General features: G+C 43.8%; 1 protein-coding gene across 1 annotated transcript in view; it reads left to right on the top strand.

Moving 5' to 3' along the window:
- Positions 1-22880, top strand: part of LOC126421372 (probable glutamate receptor) — a 145414-nt gene that overhangs the window by 41911 nt on the left and 80623 nt on the right. The window lies entirely within an intron of this gene.

The following is a 22880-nucleotide window of genomic DNA, read 5'->3' as shown; positions in this document are numbered from 1 at the left end:
GTGCACGCGGCGAAACATTAAAGTTTGGTTGACCTTGTAGACTGCATTGTTGGTTAGGTATGCTAAGCGGCTGACTTTCATGCTGTTGTGGTGAAAAACGTCTATTGTTACCAAAAAATGCGTTTGCTGTTAATTTTACACATACTGATGATTACGATTTTTACCTGTTATTAATATTCTCGTGGTAGTTCTGGAGCGCCTAATGAAAATTGTCACTTTCGGTAAAAATTTGTCATATCGGGTTTTCTTTAGTCATTTTTTCTTAATTCTAGATAGAGCAATAGTTAAAGAGCGGTTTTGATAGATATAAAGGATAGCAGAAGAGAAGGCAGCAGTGCAGAAAACTAAAGCTGAAACAGCACTACTACAGCTCGGGGCCCTATGCACGCTACGGCACATATTCATTAAAGAGTAATGAATCCCCTGAGGTCAATTACGTACTGCAAATAAATTTTAGCTTTTGCGTTGCAGGCAATAGCGGTGAAAGTACAAAAATAAATTGTCTTATACAGTGCAAATCGTGTATCTGTGCTCTGTCATTATTAAATTCCTTAGATTTTATCACGGATAAAAACTGCTCGTAATCAACGTTCTCGTCACTAAATTTGAGAATACGTTCAGGTTTGTGTGAGGATCTGTTCGTCTGTGTCATTTCGGATTTCAAGTTATGTAGCTTTTCAGATTTTAAGTCGTGTAGTCTCTGTAGATTAGCCAAATTATACGCGCTGTGCAAGTCTGACAAATGTTCGCGAAGTGGCGTCTGCTGTGATGTATTATTAACTGAAATATTTTTCATCTCTGTTACTTCTTGCTGTAAATTTGACAAATTTCTCCGTAATGAATTATTAGCTGAATCGATCTCATTTACTGTCTGTTGTAAATTTTGGAATTCCGGTGTTTGACTGAATGAAACCGGTGAAGTATCGTCTGATTTATTGTCATTAGTATTTTCGATAACATCAATACGACTGGCCAATTCATCACATTTTTCAGTCAGTATTTTAACCTGATCATCGGTTTTAGAATCAGACGCATTAATCTGTTTTTGCAACTTACGTGTAGTTTCGTTCAGTTTTTTAACGTCAGCTTTGACGACATCGGAATCCTGTGTTAGTTCTAATTGTTCGAGTCTGTCGGTCACTGTTTGAAAATCTGTTGTGTATGTGTCTGTTTTCGATTTAAGGTCAGAAATCTCATCACGTAATTCAGTGTTCAACTGTTCGATGGTATTAATTTTGTCCGAGACTTAGCAATATTGTTGTCTATATATGTTTTTGCCTTCGCAAACATTTTACGTTTGTCTTCTTATCTCTGAGCAGTGATTGTTTCCATGACTTGACGTTTGACTTTATTTTGATCCTGAATAAATTTGCGGAAACGCGTATCACTGTTTTGTATGTGAAGACTAAGACGTTCGTTAATTTGAGTGTTCTGTTGTTCGAATTTCGCGTCAATCTTTTCATCCATTGTGCGCGAAAGTTCTGCTGTCATTGCTTTAAACTCGTCCCGTAATTGTGTAGCTTTTTCAGAGCATTGTTTAGCGACTCCGCTAATTTCGTCTCTGAGTGTTTCTGTTGCAGCTGTTTGCAATTCCCTTAATTCCTGAGCAACAGACTTAATTTCTTCGCTACTTTTTCTTGAACAAGCCTCTATTTCCTCGCGTAACTGGTCCTTGGTATCATGACACTGCGCGGCAACGTCTCTAATTTGTTCACTAAGCTGTCTGGAATTGTTGTCTAATTTTTCATTTAACTGTTTGGAATTATTGTCAAATTTTTCATTTAACTGTTTGGAATTGTTGTCTAATTTTTCATTTAACTGTTCGTTCTGTTCACTAAGTTGTTGTTTGAGATCTTCTTCAAGACTGTCTTGTTTTTCATTATTGTCATTAAGTTGTTTACTCATTTGTAGCAACAATGCCATAATTGGATTCGACACAAAATTATCATTTCTATTCTTCGTGTTGTTTAGTGGTGTACCTGGAATTGTCTCGCTTTCCGTAACCATTTGGTTATTCTGCAATTTACAAAAAGGATTATCAGTTGGATGTACACTGTCAGACACTATTTCGGAATTAAATAAATCCGTCGTACTTTGTGTATCCTGTTCATTTTCATTAGACAAATTTGTGTGTTCGTTACATGAATTTAGTAAACCGGTTGTGTTAAGCTGGGCAGCGCTCATTACAATGGAGCGCCCCGCGCCATCAATTGTCGTCAAATCAACAGAGGACATAACCGAGTTCGTTTGTTCATCATTAAGACAAAAATCATCATTAGTGGTTGGAACGCATTGATTGTCAGTGAACGCAGGATTGTCATCATTACACTGTGTGTCACAATTACTATCGGTCACGTTGTTTAAGTCAGTGATTTCATTCATAATACCTCGCGATACACTATTCACAGTCTTTCGCGACATTTACAATAGTCACAAATATTCACAAAACAAATAAGCACAAATGCAAAAGGCAACAAACACAAATACAACAGAGCAACGAATTGCCGATGATCTGAGGAAAGAAAGTCACAAAATTAGTAAAAGCGTTGCGCCAAATCCTAATTATATCTAAGCAAATAAGAGCAGATATGTGACTGTTTTTCAAAAGAGTCTCAACGAAATACGATCCTGGGCCGGGTGTCGCCAAGTGTAACCTCCCCACAAAAATTTAAAAGATATTATTTTAAATGCAAATGGTCATTGAGCTAAGTGTAACCTCCCAGAGAAATTTTGAAACACAATAATTGAATGTTAACTAGAATACAACTTAATGTAACCTCCCAGCAAATAAATTTAAAGACAATGACAATTAAATGTAAAAATCGCAATCTGACTCAAGGTGTAAGCTCTCACGAAAATAATGAAAAACAATTCAATGCTAATGAGACTTCAGTGACAATGTAAACTCAATTAAACCGAAATATCGGTCTTTGGCCCTGTGCAAAAAATCATAATTAATTTCTTACCTCATTCGAAACTGCATGCCAAAGTTCTGCTCTTATTGTTGGCCACGGCTTGGAGGAAATGCATTGCAAGTATTATTTTTTTTTTTTAATTTTTGAAATTTAACTGAAACTTTTCTTTAAAGGAAATGGAAGGAAATCGTTGGTTCAATTAAATGGTTCTTTTGTAAAAAATTGCTTTGAAATCAAAATTATTATTGGGGCACTTGTTGAAAATTGATTACAATAAATAAACTTTACATTATCTGATTTGCGCAATGCAGCTTGGTTACCTTAATTAACAATATACCTCATTCAGCATCTTGACCAGAGACCCATGTCGACGCCCGCGGACTGCGTCCCGCTCGCGACTCTCTCGCGACCGTATAAGACCACTAAGACTAACAGACTGCCATTTGCAACTGAACTCGACTACTGCTACCGACAGAGTGCCACAGACAACTGCACTGCCGACAGACTACCCACAGACTACTGCTCGCAACACTCGCGCGGTCAAGCGCAGACTAGGAATGAAATAGCTCTCTGGTCAGAGACTCTGCAATGCCTCGCCATCGCCGCCACACAACGTACGTGTTTCAGTATGTAATTTGATTTACAAGCTTTAGATTTGACTGATTTATCGTGTATCCGAAGTTTAATTGATTCCTTTTAGCACTCATGTGGATGACTTCACAATTTCCGTTCTTTAGGGTAAACTGCTAATTTTCGCATCAAATAGACATCTTTTCTAAATCGTTTTGCAATTTTTTTGATCTTCTGATCACTTTGTTAGTCGATAAACGACAGCGTCATCTGCAAACAACCTAAGAAGGCTGCTCAGATTGTCTCCCAAATCACTTACATAGATAAGGAACAGCAAAGGGCCTATAACACTATCTTGGGGAACGCCACAAATCATTTCTATTCTACTCGATTACTTTCCGTCAATTAGTACGATCTGCGACCTCTCCGACAGGAAATCACGAATCCAGTCACATAAGTGAGACGATATTCCATAAGCAAGCTATTTCACTACAAGCCGCTTGTGTGGTACAGTGTCAGAAGCCTTCCGGAAATCCAGGATCAATCTGAAATCTCTTGTCAGTAGCATTCAATACTTCATGCGAGTAAAGAGCTCGTTGTGTTTCACAAGAAAGATTTTTTCTAAATCCATGTTGACTGTGTGTCAATAGACAGTTTTCTTCGGGGTAATTCATAATGTTCGAACACAATATATGTTCCAAAATCCTGCTGCATATCGACGTTAAAGATATGGGCCTGTAATTTAGTGTATTACTCCTACTACTTTTCTTGAATATTAGTGTGACCTGAGCAGCTTTCCAGTCTTTGGGTACGGATCTTTCGTCGAGCCAACGGTTGTATATGATTATTAAGTATGGAGGTATTGCATCGGCATACTCTGAAAGGAACCTAACTGGTATACAGTCTGTACTAGAAGACTTGCTTTTCTTGAGTGATTTAAGTTGCTTTACTACTCCGAGGATATTTAGTTCTACTTTATTCATGTTGGCAGCTGTTCTCATTCGAATTCTGGAATATTTACTTCATCTTCTTTTGTGAAGCCATTTCGGAAGGCTGTGTTCAGCAATTCTGCTTTGGCATAGCTATCGCGCAGGGAAGGCATTCATTGTGTCTTGCCGCTAGCATACTTTACATGCGCCCAGAATCTCTTTGGATTGTCTGTTCGGTTTCGAGACAAAGTTTCGTTGTGGAAACCATTATAAGCATCTCGCATTGAAGTCCGCGATAAATTTCGAACTTCTATAAAAGATCGCCAAACTTGGGGAGTTTGCGTCTGTTTAAATTTGTTTGTTTCGTTGTTTCTGCAACAGTGTTCTGACCGGTTTTGTGTACCAAGGAGGATCAGCTCCGTCGTTCGTTAATTTATTTGGTATAAATCTCTCAACTGCTGCCGATACTATTTCTTTGAATTCAAGCCACATCTGCACTGCACTTATATTATTAATTTGGAATGAGTGGAGATTGTCTCTCAGGAAGGAGTCAAGTGAATTTTTATCTGCTTTTTTGAATATGTATATTTTTCGTTCATTTTTGGAGGATTTGGGGGTTACAATATTTAATCTCGTTACGACAGCCCTGTGTTCACTAATCCCTGTATCCGTTTTTATGCTCACTATTAACTCAGGATTATTTGTTGCTAAGAGGTCAAGCGTGTTTTCACAGCTGTCTACTATTCGCATGGGCTCATGAACTAACTGCTCGAAATAATTTTCAGATAATGCGTTTAGCACAATTTTGGATGATGTTTATGCGTACCTTCGGAATTAAACATGTATCTTCGCCTACATATCGACGGTAAGTTAAAGTCACCATCAACTAAATCGTATGAGTCGGGTACTTGTTTGAAATCGCACTCAAGTTTTCTTTGAACCTTCCAGCAATTTTTATTTTATTCCGGTTGCCAACAATGACCTTTGCTCATACCAACTCACAGGAACTACCTAGTTCAATTTCACGACAAGATAAACTTCTTCTAACAGCAACAAACATGCCACCGCTAACCGTGTTTTGCCCATCCTTTCGGAACACTGTTAGGTTCTTCGCAAAAATATCGGCGGAGCTTATCTCAGACTTTAGCCAGCTTTCAGTGCCTATAACGATTTGAGCATGTTCTTTCTATAAAAATTATTCTTATATGACAACTGTTATACGGATGGTTCCTGTATCTACGTTCTTCCTGTGTTCGGCCTGCACCCTTTGTGTTTTCCCGAGACCGTCTAACCTAGAAACCGGCCCAGTCCACGCCACACAGTCCCTGCTACCCGTATAGTGGACTCCTATTCAGAGGAATCCGAAACCCAACCATCCTATGGCGCAAGTCGAGGAATCTGTGCAGCCTACACCGTCTCAGACCCGCCTGAGCCTCTGATTCAGACCGTTCACTCGGCTCTGTACCAGAGGTCCGCAATCGGTCCTGCCGACTATCCTGCAAATGGTCAGTTCTGCTTTCATCTCGCAAGCAGGTTCAAATGGTTCAAATGGCTCTGAGCACTATGGGACTTAACATCTGTGGTCATCAGTCCCCTAGAACTTAGAACTACTTAAACCTAACTAACCTAAGGACATCACACACATCCATGCCCGAGGCAGGATTCGAACCTGCGACCGTAGCAGCAGCGCGGTTCCGGACTTAAGCGCCTAGAACCGCACGGCCACATCGGACGGCTCGCAAGCAGGACTGGCAGCCTTTACCACTTCCGTTAGCCGCTCGAAACCAGAGAGAATCTCTTGTGATCACACATCATTGGTACCGATGTGAGCCACCACCTGCAGCTGGCTGCACCCTGTGCTCTTCATGGCACCTGGAATGACTCCCGATATGCACGCGGAGTGCACATTCGTTTTCTTACCCTTCTTGACAGCCATGCCCCTAAGGGTCCCCATAACGTGCCTAACGTTGAAGCTCCTAACTATCAATAATCATACCCTCTGTGATTGTCCGGATCTTGCAGGCTGAGAGGTTTCCTCTGAAACACCGTTAGCATCAGCATATGGAGATCCAGCTAGGCTAATGATTCAGCTAGTCATCAGCAGTCAACAGATGGATTTCCAAGCGGACAAAGGGTCAGTGGAGTCACTAAGGTTCTCTCATTCACTCCCCCGCCTCTCCACTGTTCATAATGTACATAAACGACTGATCAGTAATACCTCACGTCGTATTAGCCTAGTCTTCAGATGGCACTGCTCTCTTAATAATCAATAGAAGGATAAAAGCAACAATTACGCAGCTACAAAGACAACTCAACATTACAGATCAATGGGCAAGTAAAAACTTAATCAAACTAAATGCAGAGGAAACTAAAGCTATAATGTTCATAACACGTAGACCAACCCTGTGTGACAGAGCGATCATCAACAGCGCAGAGATTAAGTGGACACACGAAGTCAGGTACATTGGTGTCTTAATAAATAAAAAGCTTATATACACTACTGGCCATTAAAATTGCTACACCAAGAAGAAATGCAGATCATAAACCGCTATTCATTAGACAAATATATTATACTAGAACTGACATGTGATTACATTTTCACGTAATTTGGGTGCATACCCTGAGAAATGAGTACCCAGAAAAACCACCTCTGGCCTTAATAACGGCCTTGATACGTCTGGGCATTGAGTCAAACAGAGCTTGGATGGCGTGTACAGGTACAGCTGCCTATGCAGCTTCAACACGATACCACAGTTCATCAAGAGTAGTGACTGGCGTATTGTGATGAGCCAGTTGCTCGGCCACCATTGACCAGACGTATTCAGTTGGTGAGAGATCTGGAGAATGTGCTGGCCAGGGCAGCAGTCGAACATTTTCTGTATCCAGAAAGGCCCGTACAGGACCTGCAACATGATGTCGTGCATTATCCTGCTGAAATGTAGGGTTTCGCAGGGATCGAATGAAGGGTAGAGCCACGGGTGGTAACACATCTAAAATGTAACGTCCACTGTTCAAAGTGCCGTCAGTACGAACAAGAGGTGACTGAGACGTGTAAACAATGGCACCCTATATCATCACGCCGGGTGATACGCCAGTATGGCGATGACGAATACACGCTTCCTTTGTGCGTTCACCGCGATGTCGCCAACACGGATGAGACCATCGTGATGCTGTAAACAGAACCTGGAACCATCCGAAAAAATGACGTTTTGCCACTCGTGCACCCACGTTCGTCTTTGAGTACACCATCGCAGGCGCTGCTCTCTGTGATGCAGCGTGAAGGGTAACCGCAGCCATGGTCTGCGAGCTGATAGTCCATGCTGCTGCAAACGTCGTCGAACTGTTCGTGCAGATGGTTGTTGTCTTGCCTACGTCCCCCATCTGTTGACTCAGGCATCGAGACATGGCTGCACGATCCGTTACAGCCATGCGGATAAGATGCCTGTCATCTCGACTGCTAGTGATACGAGGCTCTTGGGATCCAGCACGGCGTTCTGTATTACCCTCGTGAAGCTACCGATTCCATATTCTGCTAACAGTCATTGGATCTCGACCAACGCGAGCAGCAATGTCGCGATACGATAAACCGCAATCGCGATAGGCTACAATCCGACCTTTATCAAAGTCGGAAAAGTGATGGTAGCATTTCTCCTTCTTACACTAGGCATCACCACAACGTTTCACCAGGCAACGCCGGTCAACTGCTGTTTGTGTATGAGAAATCGGTTCGAAACTTTCCTCATCTCAGCACGTTGTAGGTGTCGCCACCGGCGCCAACCTTGTGTGAATGCTCTGAAAAGCTAATCGTTCGGATATCACAGCATCTTCTTTCTGTCGGTTAAATTTTGCGTCTGTAGCACGTCATCTTCGTGGTGTAGCAATTTTAATGGCCAGTAGTGTATAACACGCAGATACAAAATAAGAGGGGTGTATCAGGACAAAACTATAGGAGATCTCTGAGCAGAAGTCAGGGCCCTGAACTGCGACGAGGCCGCGCCCAGACAGCAGATGCTGGACGTCGGACCACGAGCGCCGACATCAAGCTACGGACATCAGCTGCAGCCGGCCGTCTCTCCTGCATGATCAGCACCCCTGAGCAGCAGCAAGACTTCCGTGACACCGTCCCAGATGTCAATGCCCCGGGGCCAGCCTTCGAGAAGCCATTCTGGCTCTACTGGTTTACGCCAGACGAGAATACTGCCTTGGTCCAGATGATTCGCAGTGGCTCACAAACCCAGCCCTTCCGCGAATTCTGTGTCGGGAACCAGCATTTAGCAGTTAAACGCTGACCCAGCCGAGCATAACACGTTCGGGGGCCACACCCGGCTCCTGCCTTGTGTCAGCCGGGAATCCTCGCTGTGAACTCTGCCGCCACCGAACCACAAACGAGGAACCTCTACCTGTCTGCCCAGTCCGAGCACACAACACCGCTCCATCCGCCGGCCCCTGCTCCTCACCGTCGGTCCAGACTTCGACTCCGGGAAACGTCATCTTCGTGCCACAGGAACGGTGCGACCTTCTGTATTAGAGGAAACCTGGCGGCCACATCCTCACATAACGCCAGAATAGTAAAAGGGGATTTCGGGCCGCACTAGAGGATGGAGCACCATCAGAAGAGTGTGTGAATTAGTAAAGAACTAACACAGGACTGTTGTATCTTCGCCATGACCCGCCTCTGCTGTTGCCCACACCCCTCACCGTCGACAGAGAACCCAGCCCACGGGCTGGCAGGCTACCTCTCTCACCTTTACAGGGGAAAAATCACCAGCCTACTACCTAAAATTTACAGTCAGTGTGTTCACAAATGAATATCTGAACACACGTAAGTTCGTAGAAGACAACAATAGTTCCGGCCATTTTCAGAGGCTGCTCTAAGTGGAGAGACATCCAGCAACACCAACATCAAAATTTAACAAGTTCTACAGAACGAGTGATTCAGACTGATAAGATGGGCACGAACACAAGAGATGCACCAAGAATTAGACATGGAAATAACCCAGAATCAAATCACAAAGCGTATACAAAAATTTCCGGAAAAAACAGTTTTACTAAGACTGACGTATTGATTATACAGGATTTGTTGCGTCAGAAGGATGGCATCGAATTAAAGTGCCGTGAAAAATAAAACAGTAATCCCAATAACTTAAAATATGTAGCAACCTTACCAAGGTAGGTGTAAAAGGACCACTGGGCCCATAGACCAACTAAATACAAAGAAGAAATAAAATTACTCTTAAATCACTCATCCAGGAAGTCCATCCACCAAAGGTAGTAGTATATCTCAAACATCTCAAAAAGAAAGAGAAAGTCGTCTCGTTAATCAACTTTCGCACATGCCAGTTGACTGGCTCCGCTCGGCTTCGGAGAACAGAGAGACAACTGACATCGTACAGTGGTCAGCGGATGCCGCTAAGAGGACAGTTAATTCGCAAACAAGTAGGCTGTTACACTAACATTGCTCCAGCATCGACTGACATATTTGGTATATGAAGCGTTGAATATTCTGTAAGTCAACATCGCAGATAATTTATTTCATTCTATTACTAGTTTCAGCTACACATGAACATCGTCAGATCATAAAAGCATTATTGATTAGTTTAATTGTCATGACACCTCAAGACATCGTTAAAACCTTATTTAAAACTGACATCATCCAGACAGAAGGTATAAGTAAAATAACATTTCGTTTTATGTATGTAGACTGAAGTGGCGAGCGAAAATTTGTTCCATGGCCGGGAATCGAATTCGTGTCGCCTGTTTACCTTTCTTTTCTTTTTCTTTTTTTTTTTTTTTTGCAGGCAAGTGCTCTACCGCCTTTTTTTACATTTAAACAGGAACAACAGAAATAAAAAACTACCTTTATGTTGGTATTACAAAATGAAATTAACAATTTCTTTATCAAAAAATGGTTCAAATGGCTCTGAGCACTATGGGACTTAACATCTTTGGTCATCAGTCCCCTAGAACATAGAACTACTTAAACCTAACTAACCTAAGGACATCACACACATCCATGCCAGAGGCAGGATTCGAACCTGCGACCGCAGCAGTCGCGCGGCTCCGGACTGAGCGCCTAGAACCGCTAGACCACCGCGACCGGCTTTCTTTATCATATAGACATATAAGTTGAGAGGATAACTACAAACCAGACTGACGTAAAATTAACATTGTGATAAGCAGTAAGCTTTGGAAAGGTAATTATACGTCAAAAATGAAAAACACATTACCTTAAAAAGAAATGCTTCTCCAACTATGCTTCAAATTTCAGTGAATATCTTTCACAAATTAAAGCAAATCCTCGTTCACATATAACATTTAAGTGAAGTTAAATTTCGGTAACAGCCACTGCCTTGTCATACGACAAATAATATGTCTTTATTGCTTGGAAGCTAGTAAACTGAGCATTATTATCGCATTACATAAAGAAAGAAACACACATCACAACGCATTTCCAATCCCCCTCCCGCTGTTATGTCATCCGGGTAAGTCTTCTCGTAAGTATAATGTATCCACCGATTCTTATCTTCTGTTCATTATTTCTTCGCATCGAAAATTTAACTTCTCCTACCCTGATCGTTCCAGTTATGCGGGGATATTGAAACGCACTCCATAGGAGGTTAGGGAAATGCTGTCGGAATTTCGGATTGTTCACTATCTTTAGATGCCATTCCTGTAAAAAGGTCCAAAACTCTATTACATTCTATGGGTCAAATCTGAACAAATAGAGCACCGTCTGGCCTCGAAGCCATGTTACGGAATTCGTTTCGGTACGTGGGTATTACGTCCGTCCGGAAAGAATATAATCCCTGGTTCAATCTTGTGTTGTGCCATTCGAAGAAAGAAAGCGATCATTTGTGTCGCCTAAAGCTACACTTCTGCCGAAGGGCCGCATATGACGCGGTGTTCATCGTTGTCCAGAGTTTGGCGCTGAGGGCACAATGGTGAATCTGTCATATGAATCGCATGGAGTCTGGATCGGGTAACATTTTTACCATTAACGCGTTGCACGTGTCTCTGTGTCTATGGAAACATGGAGTATCGGTCAGCATACTATTTGCCGATTGATATGTGGATGCTTCCTCTCAATAGTTTTGCTGTGTCGTCCAGTCGTTAGTATCCGATATACGAGGCGTGTTTTTTTTACGTAAGTAGCGTTTTGAAATTACAAAAAGACGTGCTAAGATATCTCAATAATTTTATTTTTACATGTAAGCTTGTACCTTAATCTAATTTTCTACATAATTTCCGCCAATGCTGAGGCACTTGTCATAACGTTGTACCAGTTTTTGAACACCCTCCTCATAGAAGTCTGCCGCCAGACTTGTTAACCACTGCATCACCACTGTTTTGACTTCGTGATTGTCTTGAAGACGCTGACCGCCCAGGTGTTTCTTCAAATGCAGGAACAGATGGTAGTCACTGGGCGCAAGATCGGGGTTGTACGGAGGATGATCTAGAGTTTCCCATCGAAAAGATGTGATGAGATCTTTGGTCTGATTCGCCACATGCGGACGGGCATTGTCTTGCAGCAAAACGATGCCCTTCCTCAACTTCCATGGACTGTTGCTTTGATTCTGGTGTGACGTAGGCCAACCATGTTTATCGCGCATAACAATTTGGCTTAATAAATCATCACCGTCGTTGTGGTACCCCTCAAGGAAAGTCAATGCACTGTCTGAACGTTTGGTTTGTGCACATTCGTCAACATTTTCGGTACCCAACGAGCGCACAATTTTCGGTAATTCAAGTGCTCGGTCACAATGCCATACAAAACACTACGAGAAACATTAGGAAAGTCATCCCGCAAGGAGGGAGCGTCTGTTTTCTCTCACCTTATTGTCCACTTCCTGCACCAAACTTTCATTAACGACCGAACGACGCCATCTCCGTCGTTCATCATGCACATTTGTGCTGCCATCTTTAAATGCTCTCACCCACTTTCTTACCATTTCATCACTCATAATGTTTTCTCCGTAAACTGCACAGATCTCACGATGAATATCGATCGCTTTTAGGCCTTAAGCACTAAGAAATCTTATAAGAGCCCGTACTTCACAGTCGGTGGGACTCACGATTATTGGAGGCATCTTAAACACTTAGTACTCAATGTAAACAAGGAAGAATCAGACTGTAATGGCGTCAGTGCGTAGATTAAGGTACAGTCTTTCATGTAAAAATAAAATTATTGGGATATCTTAGCAGGTCTTTTTGTAATTTCAAAACGGTACTTGCTTAAAAAACACGCCTCGTATGTCACGCGCCGTTGCGAGTCTGGTTTCCGACAGAGCCGTACGAACGTAGCTGTACTCTATAAAAAAAAGTGCGTATATTCTGGAGTGACTGGGAAATGTGCCGGACCGCCACTGGCGCCATTCGAGAAACTGGTGCTAGTTCTCCTATTAAGATTCTTGTCAGACAAGTGTGATGTCGTCTCCACAGTTTCAGCATTGTGCTGTTATATAGTGTCACCGCTCGATCACGAACATGCGCAAGACCAAGCCCACCCCTACTAAGAGGGAGTGTATGGGTGTTGTATCTTACTTTAAAAAGTAGATCTGCACTCACAAAGGAACCGAACGCCGCCAGTATTCATCGGCCTGCCGCTGTGGCCGAGTGGTTCTAGGCGCTTATGTTTGGAGCCGTGCTGCTGCTAGGGTCGCAGGTTCGAATCCTGCCTCGGGCATGTATGTGTGTGATGTCCTTAGGTTAGCTAGGTTTAAGTAGTTCTAAGTCTAGGGGACTGATGACCTCAGATGTTAAGTCCCATAGTGCTTAGAGCCATTTGAACCATTTTGAACAAGTATTCGTCGTGCTATCGTCACCGACATTGGGAGAACTTGAGCAAAATGCGGATTTCGTGACGACAGGTAGGTGTTAACATACGTGACCCGCTGGATCATGGCTGACGCCCGTGTGATGCCTCTAGCGCCCATCCGGACAGACTGTAATCGTCTCTTATAGCTATACGCTGCTGTGCGACGTATGTAGTTGGTAAAAACAATACCTAGGCATTTCAAGATATCCATGAGGCTTAAGGGTGCTACACATTCTTCCGTCAGTTCATATTTATACGGCTGCCAGTGGACGTTCCATATTTGCGTATCCAATCTAAAGACACACTCATATCGTCTTCATTCCGTACTATCAGCACCAGGTCATCCGAGTAAGACTTGTACGTAAATGTGTATCCTCGCAAAGCCAGTCCTGTCAAGCGGCGTTGTAGACCGCAAAGTAACGAGCCGAGAGCCAGTGCATGTAACGTCGGTGATAAGGGACATCCTTGTCTGACCGATCTCGCTACGACTAGATATTTTATCGTACAGCCATTGACGAGCACTTTGGAGGAGGCACTGCTGAGTAGCCGCATCACGACAGCGATAAATGGTCGTGGAAAACGCATGTGTCTCAGGACGTCTGCAAGATAGTTATGGCTGACTCTATCAAAGGCTTGAGCAAAACTTATTGACGATAGTGCGCCACCGAGACGGCACGTCTTTGCTAGGGTGATCAAATCATGATATTCAACAAGCGCCGTTTGGGTGATCTCCGCCGAGCGAAGTTTGATAGAGAGAGAGTACTTGGCGCAATACTATTCGGACACTTGCTGCTAAACTCGCAGTTAAGGAGAGTCAGTTATCGCCAGTCCCACATTCATGTACCACCTGAGGATTTGTGTGTCAGGATGATCAGCCCCTCCACTAAAGCCGGTGTTAAAGGTAAGTCAGGAGACATTAATTCGCGGCAGATAGTAGTCCATCGCGGTGCGATCACCTAGCTAAAGGTCCTGTATAATTCCAGAGGGGGGGGGGGGGGCATCTGGTCCCGGCGATTTGTTCACCGCTCCCCTACCAATGGTCTCCATCACTTCCTCCTCTGTAATCTCCTCCATCAGTTGTGCTTTCGCCTCTGGATCAATGGTGCCGAAAATAGTATGCGTAACTTCGGAAATGGCTGAGTGTAATGTTCTACAAAGGCATTGACTATTTCTTGTTGCGATGTTAGGTGTCTGGCATCACCCGTGTCCACGGCATGTACTAGGGCTGTTCGTCGTCTTTTGTTTTCGTTGATGATGTAATACATCGATGGGCGTTCTCCTGCAACCCCATCTAGTGTCCGTGTCGTGACCACCGTACCTTCGGGTGGCGTCGCATGATAGATATAATTTTGGCCTTTGCTCGTTGTACCGCCTCTTGCCGCTCCGGAGAAGGCATTTCTTCGGCGCATTCCTGTAGCACCGTGAAATAGAAGTCCATCGTCTGACGTCGCCACACTGCCTGCTCACGACCATATGTCATCATTGCACGGCACAGTGCCAGTCTGGAGCAACCCATCCACCAACTTAGGGTAGTGGGATACGACCGAAGGCGTCGTTCGCAAGATCACCAACCATCTTCAATGAAGTCTCGACAAGCTGGGTCCCGCAGTCGGCGACATTCATTTTCCAAGCACCGCAGCTACGCCACACTAGCTGCCGCCGGAGGGAGACTGTACATATTAATGCCGTATGGTCGGTATAGGCTATAGGCCACAGCTCTGCTTCCAGCACGTCAGTGTTAAGATTGCATGTGATATATACTCGATCAAGACGACCAGGGGAGTGACTCGTTGTACGAGTGTATCCAGGACGGAGGCCATGGACGTACTCCCAGATGTCAACCAGATGCATACTCTGCACCAAGCTTCGTAGTTCTGGGCACGGGGTATATCGCGGGAATTGGTCTTTCGGTGCTAGCACACAATCAAAATCTCCGCCTAGGATTAATCGGTCGTGAAGAGCGGGGCAAATTCGTCTGCGAAGAAGCAGGAACGCTCTCGCATCCTGTCTGTTCCTGACGGAGCATACGTGTTGACGAGTCGTACGTCAAGTACTGTCATTGCTAATCCCCGTGCCGACTGTAGGTACAGTACATCCTCTGCCGTGATGCCTTCTTTAAGAAATATTGTTATGCCGCTGCCAGTTTCGGACGCTGCTGTCGAGACGATAGCGTTCTGGATGAGGAGTCTAGGGACCCTCTGTAAGGTGGCCGTCTTCCTCAGCCGTTCTTTGATCGTCGCCCTGTATACGTATTAAGGAGTCTTCCGACGGGGATAGACGTCGTTTCTTGCGCCGTTTCGGAGACCTTTGCCTCCGCGTGTGCATTTCCGTATCCGAATGCGGGCGAGTGTCTCTGTCACCACTGCAGTCTGACACGAAGGCAGCCGTTGGCACTATTCGACTTGCGATGACCATTTACTCATCCGATCTCTGTACGGGTGATTTCGGTCGGTGCTGCTCGGTGGGGGGGCGTCGCCGCCGTCGTCGGCTTTTCAACTGGCCTGTCCAGCTGTTGGGCGTTGTCACTGCTCGGTGGGGCGTTCTTCCGGAACACATTTCCATATGTGACAGGGAGAGACGTCGCCACAGGTGTTGCTACAGCTTCACCTGGCGGTATTTGCGAAATTCATCGTTGTAGACACGCTGAGCGAACGTGGTTCTCATGACCACAACCTGAGGAAGTTTTCGGCTGACCATCGTAAATGACTATCGCTCTGCAGCCTCCAATTATGAGATAAGGTGGCACATGTTTTGATAGCTCGATCCGTATTTGTCGCACACTATTAAGTGAGAGAGAGAGATCGTGTGACGAGGGCCTTTCGTCGGGTAGACCGTTCCCCTGGTGCAAGTCTTTCGATTTGACGCCGCTTCGGTGACTTGAGCGTCGATGGGGATGAAATGATGATGATTAGGACAACACAACACCCACTCCCTGAGCGGAGAAAATCTCCGACCCAGCCGGGAATCGAACCCGGGCCCTTAGGGTTGACATTCTGTCACGCTGACCACTCAGTTACGGGGGGCGGACACATTATTAAGTACCGGGTATGGTAAAGGTTGTCCATTTTTCGGCTATGTCACTAAGTACCCGATCATAGAGTTGTAGCACGATAATCACGATCTTGGCCGGAACCTCAAATGGTAGCTCAAATACTCTTACAGTTCTCAGTCCAAGTCCTGCATGGCTACCGTTCCGACATGGCCGTCTGAATGTTTACATTTAAGTCCATCTTTATGGTCGCGTACGATTTTGTTACACACAGTATCGTTGATCAGTTTGAAGTAGACCACACTGCTTGTGATAGAAAAGTGGATACTAATCATATCTTGTGGTTCACTTTTAAATTCTTCACGTATAAATCGTTTTACTTCAAATGCCTTTGGTCGTGCAAAGTCATTATTGAAGCTGATCTTGATAGTAGAGGGGGTTGGGTTGGGGTTGTTTGGGGAAGGAGACCAGACAACGAGGTCATCGGTCTCATCGGATTAGGGAAGGACGGGGAAGGAAGTCTGCCGTGCCCTTTGAAAGGAACCATCCCGGCATTTGCCTGGAGGGATTTAGGGAAATCACGGAAAACCTAAATCAGGATGGCCGGACGCGGGTTGAACCGTCGTCCTCCCGAATGCGAGCCCAGTGTCTAACCACTGCGCCACCTCGCTCGGTTTGATAGGAGATTGTCGGCACGAATGAGCCATTCTTGTTCGAAAGTGTAAGCACTAGCGAAGGCTAACATCAAGTAAACAACCGCGTACGCGCGAAGCTCCGCGGCAGGGACGTAAACAGACGACCGGGCAGCACGACTGCGGAAAGCAGACTGCTTACTAAGCAGACGCGTTAGCCACTAAGCCACCATGGCACAGTGGTTCACACACCTACACGGATTACCCCGGCGTGCCTCCCTCTTCGATCCAAATTCTCATTGCCGCCCCACTCTACTGTAAATTCGCCGGCATTGGTACAAATTTTCACTCGTCGCTTCAGGAGACCAGTAAAGTCTCTGAAATTGTGTCATTTCATTTGTATAACATTTCATCGTTCATAACCAGACAAGTAGAACGAAGGTCATAAAACTGATGCATTATGCCGTTAAAACTTAGTAACTTACACAATTTTATTAGTATTTGTATTATCATAGCAAAGATCATCATGAGTATGTTATTATAACGTGATATATGAGAATAACATTGCAGTTAATAACTATTCCAATGGTCAAGAAATACAATGTTTGACATGTACATCGTGTAAACATGTGTGACCAGTACTTCAGTGAAGAGAGGACTGAAAAGAATACTGAGTATATATTGTGTTAACTTATACTATGTATCTGGGAATTCCTTTTATTTCGTTAATTTTTGTTGGTGGCTTCCCTTGTTCCCAATTGGCTTTTCCCCTCGCAAGAAGTACACTCATTAAGGATAGGTGCGTATTTATTAACAAACTGTTGTGCTTGCACTTAACATTAATCTGACATGGGTAAACATCGTTACGCTCCTTACAGACATTGTGCGGGCTTCCAAGGCTGAGCTCGCACCTTTGGCCGAGCCTCGGGGTGTACACAAAGCGAAGTAACTGGTCACATGGTGGCCAGCGTTTGGACGTCGCGGACTGCAGAAGCTAGTGCGTTATAAGAATCAGAATTATACAGTGCCTCCACCTCACCCAGTCAGCAACACACACACTCAAGATTCCAGAGACTCCCGTAGCCCATCTGGCGCAGGCACAACCTGCCACCACTGCCGCTCATACCAATGCCGATGGCACGGTGGCAGTGCCATCCCCGAACCCACCACAAGGCACTTGCGCCCTTGAAAGGACGATCGAGTGACGATGGTTGCCAATGTAGAAAGAACCATGCTCACCACCCTGGACTCCCCTGGCACCCATTTCCCCGAATGCGGCCCACGTTATGCCTCGCGAACACTAAATCAACCACGTGCAGCGACTGGTCACGCCTCCAATGTCATCACGCTGGAACTTTAGAGCGTTACGTGCCTGTTAAAGGAGGGAGGATTTAGTATCTTAGGAAGTCAGTATCAACTCAGAGACATAAACTTTAGTCGGGGTCGAAGCCTTAAGATCATAGACGTGTGAGGCACCAGTGACACGTATGTTGGACATGTCCACAAGCAAGCAGGTGAGCGGCTTTAAGAGAAAACGTTCATGGAATTGTCCAAAAATATAAATTTCCAATTTATTTTTTGTTTATTAGTAGAACTCATCGATAATAATTCCCCTAAATTTCAGTTTTCAAATCGCATTTGAAGTATCTGAAAAATAATTAAATACATGACACAAATTTCCTGCCACGCCTTCTTTTTGAAGCAACACTTCAGTACTAGCTTGGTGAACAACATTCCGTGGATTAATTTCAAGTAAACTTGCACAGGATACATGTAGAAGGCTGTGATTCACACTTTTGGTTTCAAACAATGGAAAATCCAGGGTGGAATGTAACAATACCAGAGAATGAAAGTTGCTATTCACCATACAGCGGAGATGCTGAGTCGCGATAGACACAACAAAAAGATACACAGAATTATAGCTTTCAGCCATTAAGGCTTTTGTCAGCAGTAGGAACACATACACACATACACACATGCAAACACACACACGCAAACGCAACTTGTACACACGTCTGCAGTCGCAGAGAACTGCAACCACACTGTGAGTAGCAGCACCAGTGCATGATGGGAGTGGTGAATGGGTGGGGTAAGGAGGAGGCTGGGGCGGGGAGGGGGAGGGATGTATGGTGGGAGTAGCGGACAGTCAAGTGTTGCAGTTTAGACTGAGGGCAGGAGAGGTCATCTATCCCTTTCATGGGATAGGTGATGTTGTGGACCAGACTGGAGTAGGTGGTGGTAGGAGTATGTATGGGTCAGGTGTTGCATCTAGGTCTATTACAGGAGTATGAGCCATGAGGTAAGGGATTGGGAGCAGGGGTTGTATAAGGATGGACGAGTATATTGAGTACTATATTGTGTATGGCCGAAAGCTGAAATTGTGTGAATCTTTTTGTTGTGCCTATCACGAATCAGCATCTCCGATATATGGTGAGTAGCAACTTTCCTTCTCTGGTATTGTTACACTCTTTGGTTTCATATATCATCTGTGGCTCTGTTCCATATCTTAGTAACAATAACAAATCAGCTGCTTTGTTTGTGATGAATCAAATCCGCTGGTGGACACAACAGACACACAAAGAAGACGATAGACGCTCTCCAAGTGTATTACGGAAAGGCTATCTGACAGAACCCCTTGCAGTATGGGCTAAATATTTCTACACGGTGTCAACAGATGAACATCCGATTCATCATCCGTGCCACATCAGCTGGTGTAAATATCTACGGGTTCAATGGGGTAACAACTTCCACATCCACAAGGAGAGGCTGCCAAATTGTATCCTCGATGTTGTCAAGCCCACTTACAGATTTTTGGCGGATCCAGAACTTCTATAAAATTTTCTTAAGAGCAAAACCCGGAATCCAAATTATTCATTAAATTCACTGCTATGGAAGCGATTCCCTAAAACCACATTTTCATTTGCTACGGTTGTCAGAATTGCAATTTACGATGCTGCATCGTAAATTGCAATTCTGACAACCGTAGCAAATGAAAATGTGGTTTTAGGGAATCGCTTCCATAGCAGTGAATTTAATGAATAATTTGGATTCCGGGTTTTGCTCTTAAGAAAATTTTATAGAAGTTCTGGATCCGCCAAAAATCTGTAAGTGGGCTTGACAACATCGAGGATACAATTTGGCAGCCTCTCCTTGTGGATGTGGAAGTTGTTACCCCATTGAACCCGTAGATATTTACACCAGCTGATGTGGCACGGATGATGAATCGGATGTTCATCTGTTGACACCGTTTAGAAATATTTAGCCCATACTGCAAGGAGTTCTGTCAGGTACTCTTTCGATAAGCACAAAAAATGTTGTGCCGGCCTGGGTGGCCGAGCGGTTCTAGGCGCTACAGTCTGGAACCGCGCGACCGCTACGGTCGCAGGTTCGAATCCTGCCTCGGGCATGGATGTGTGTGATGTCCTTAGATTAGTTAGGTTTAAGTAGTTCTAAGTTCTGGGGGACTGATGACCTCAGATGTTAAGTCCCATAGTGCTCAGAGCCATTTGAACCATAAATGTTGTGTTAAGTGGCGGGAACGTAGAGAAGATAAATGTGTTAGAGAGAATGAGCTTAAAGACAGGAAATTTCACTCGAGAGTTATTGAGAGAAATACGTTTATAGTGCCTCTCTGTACCTGGAGAGTCAGTTGAAGACCCGGTAAACAAAAGAAGGAAGAAAACGAGAAAACAGAAGAGAAGCCTTGAAGGGAAAGAGGACCCTGAGTACAAATCTAGAACCTTCTGAAGAGGTGCCAGAAGAAAAAAGGTTAAGTTGAACTTTAAAAACTGCATTTCCTAAATATTATGTTTTCTTACATTTATGTACCGTTTTCAGGATCTATGAAGGCCAGAATTATGAAATTTTGTACTCTTTCGATAAGCACAATAAATGTTGTGCCGGCCTGGGTGGCAGAGCGGTTCTAGGCGCTACAGTCTGGAACCGCGCGACCGCTACGGTCGCAGGTTCGAATCCTGCCTCGGGCATGGATGTGTGTGATGTCCTTAGATTAGTTAGGTTTAAGTAGTTCTAAGTTCTGGGGGACTGATGACCTCAGATGTTAAGTCCCATAGTGCTCAGAGCCATTTGAACCATAAATGTTGTCTCAAATTCTGAGATATGGAGCAAAGAGCTTGGACTTTTGCATGAATTTTCTATTGAAGTTGCAGAACTATAATTAAAAAAATTATTAAAATTGTCCTATTGTTCGACATATTCAAAACGCTCAACATACATAAATAAATTAAACAAAGAAAATTTTCTAGAAATCTCTTGATTAGTTTCTGAGAAAATGGTACACACATTTTTGAAAATAAAATTTTTAAATTTCATAAAAAGTTAAATATGTATAATCTAAGGAGAGGTTGTTATCCCTGTGAGTCTGTAAATATTTACACCAGCTAATGTGGCATAGATCATTAATTGGATGTTCATTTATGGACACCATGTAAATGCGTTAATTTCTCGTAAAGCATGGGACAAAATTTCATTGCCGTATCTTCACAATTGTGGATTTGGTGCGTGTTCTAAATAGTGTCTGGTTTTCATTAACGTCCCCTCTTAAAGAATCACGCAGCTCGCAAAACCAGTAGGCTTACTTGCAGTATGTCTGTAACGCTATTGAACAGGAGCCTTAACGGTACCAGCACAGCGATCATGTATATTTTACCTTGGATTACACTTTCGGAATACTCCCTTGCTACTTAAGAGTTTGCCTTTTGACGACTTCGGCTTTTTTCCGGTTTTTGATCCTTCTGCCGACGTATTTCGACAAACGACTTGCTGGCCGAACGGCGTCCGTGGCTCGGGCATCTTGTGAGACTGCCAATTCACCACTTCAGCTTGTGGCTTTCGCATATTTGCTACTCTACGCAAGTCAACATATACGATTCCGTCTTTTTTTTTTGTTTTTTTTTGAGGAATTAGGTATGCCAACAACCATAGTGTTTATAAAACATATGAATTACGCGCAGTTTCGACTGTCTCCTTAGCCGAGTGCTCAGCGTGTCTGGCTGTCACGAGCGGGTCTGGGTTCCATTCCCGGCCAAGTCGGGATTTTTTTTTCGCTCGGAGACTGGGTGTTACGTGGTCCTCATTATCATTTCGTCATCATCGACACACAAACCGTTCAGTATGACGTCACCTGAGAAGACAACTCGGCGGCCGAAGTACACCAGGTGGGGCCTCCCCACCACCAATGTCATACGATCATTTCATTTTATTTCACTACATTCCCGTCATCTTCAGACCGCTATGCAAAGCCAATAGTGATATCCAAAACTCTGGTGCATTAGGACAGGTCTCATGTACATTAGTGTATTGTTAGATGGCTGAAGTGCACGTGTTGTGTAAATAGAAATCCATGAAACCAGTGAACATACATCGTACCTCACCATTTATTTACATAGGTGCCTGAAGACGACACTAATTTAGTGTAGAAACAGGTCACATAATAACATGTTTTACTTAAAGTGAACCGTGAATTTACTTTCAAAAAAATTGTTTTAAAGAATTTTTCTTTATTTACTAGCGATTCATCGAGAACATTAACATATTTAATCACATTAGGTGAGCGTGGAAGTAGTTGCCAGGAAGTAACCGATGGAAAATGAAATTACTTTTAACAAATGTAATTTTTATTTCTAAAAGCCTTTTCAAAAAACAGATTTAAAATTATAAGCAGAAAAGCACCCTCAAAATATCAAGTTACAATTTTACTTAGAGGCAGAAGGAACAATATTAACAATAGGAGCCTTCGGCTCCCTTTCGACACGGCCGTAGTCATGACCGCTCACAACAACCTCTGAAAGAGTACACTGGTGCAAATCTGCAACACACCAGATTACTTTAAACTAAAAAATTTTTAACAACTCACACAAACACGTAAACTATGCACCCCGTAAGAGGGATGGAAATGGTACAACACTCAAATTATTCGCCACCGAAAGTGCAATTTGTTTTATCTCTCTCTCTCTTTTTTAAGGACTCTTACGGTGGAAGGGTGGCAAACTTATGACTTAAAATGACTGT

Source organism: Schistocerca serialis, chromosome 1, assembly GCF_023864345.2.
Source record: "Schistocerca serialis cubense isolate TAMUIC-IGC-003099 chromosome 1, iqSchSeri2.2, whole genome shotgun sequence".
In the NCBI taxonomy this organism is placed as follows: Eukaryota; Metazoa; Arthropoda; class Insecta; order Orthoptera; family Acrididae; genus Schistocerca; species Schistocerca serialis.
This window is presented reverse-complemented; position numbering and strand designations above follow the sequence as displayed.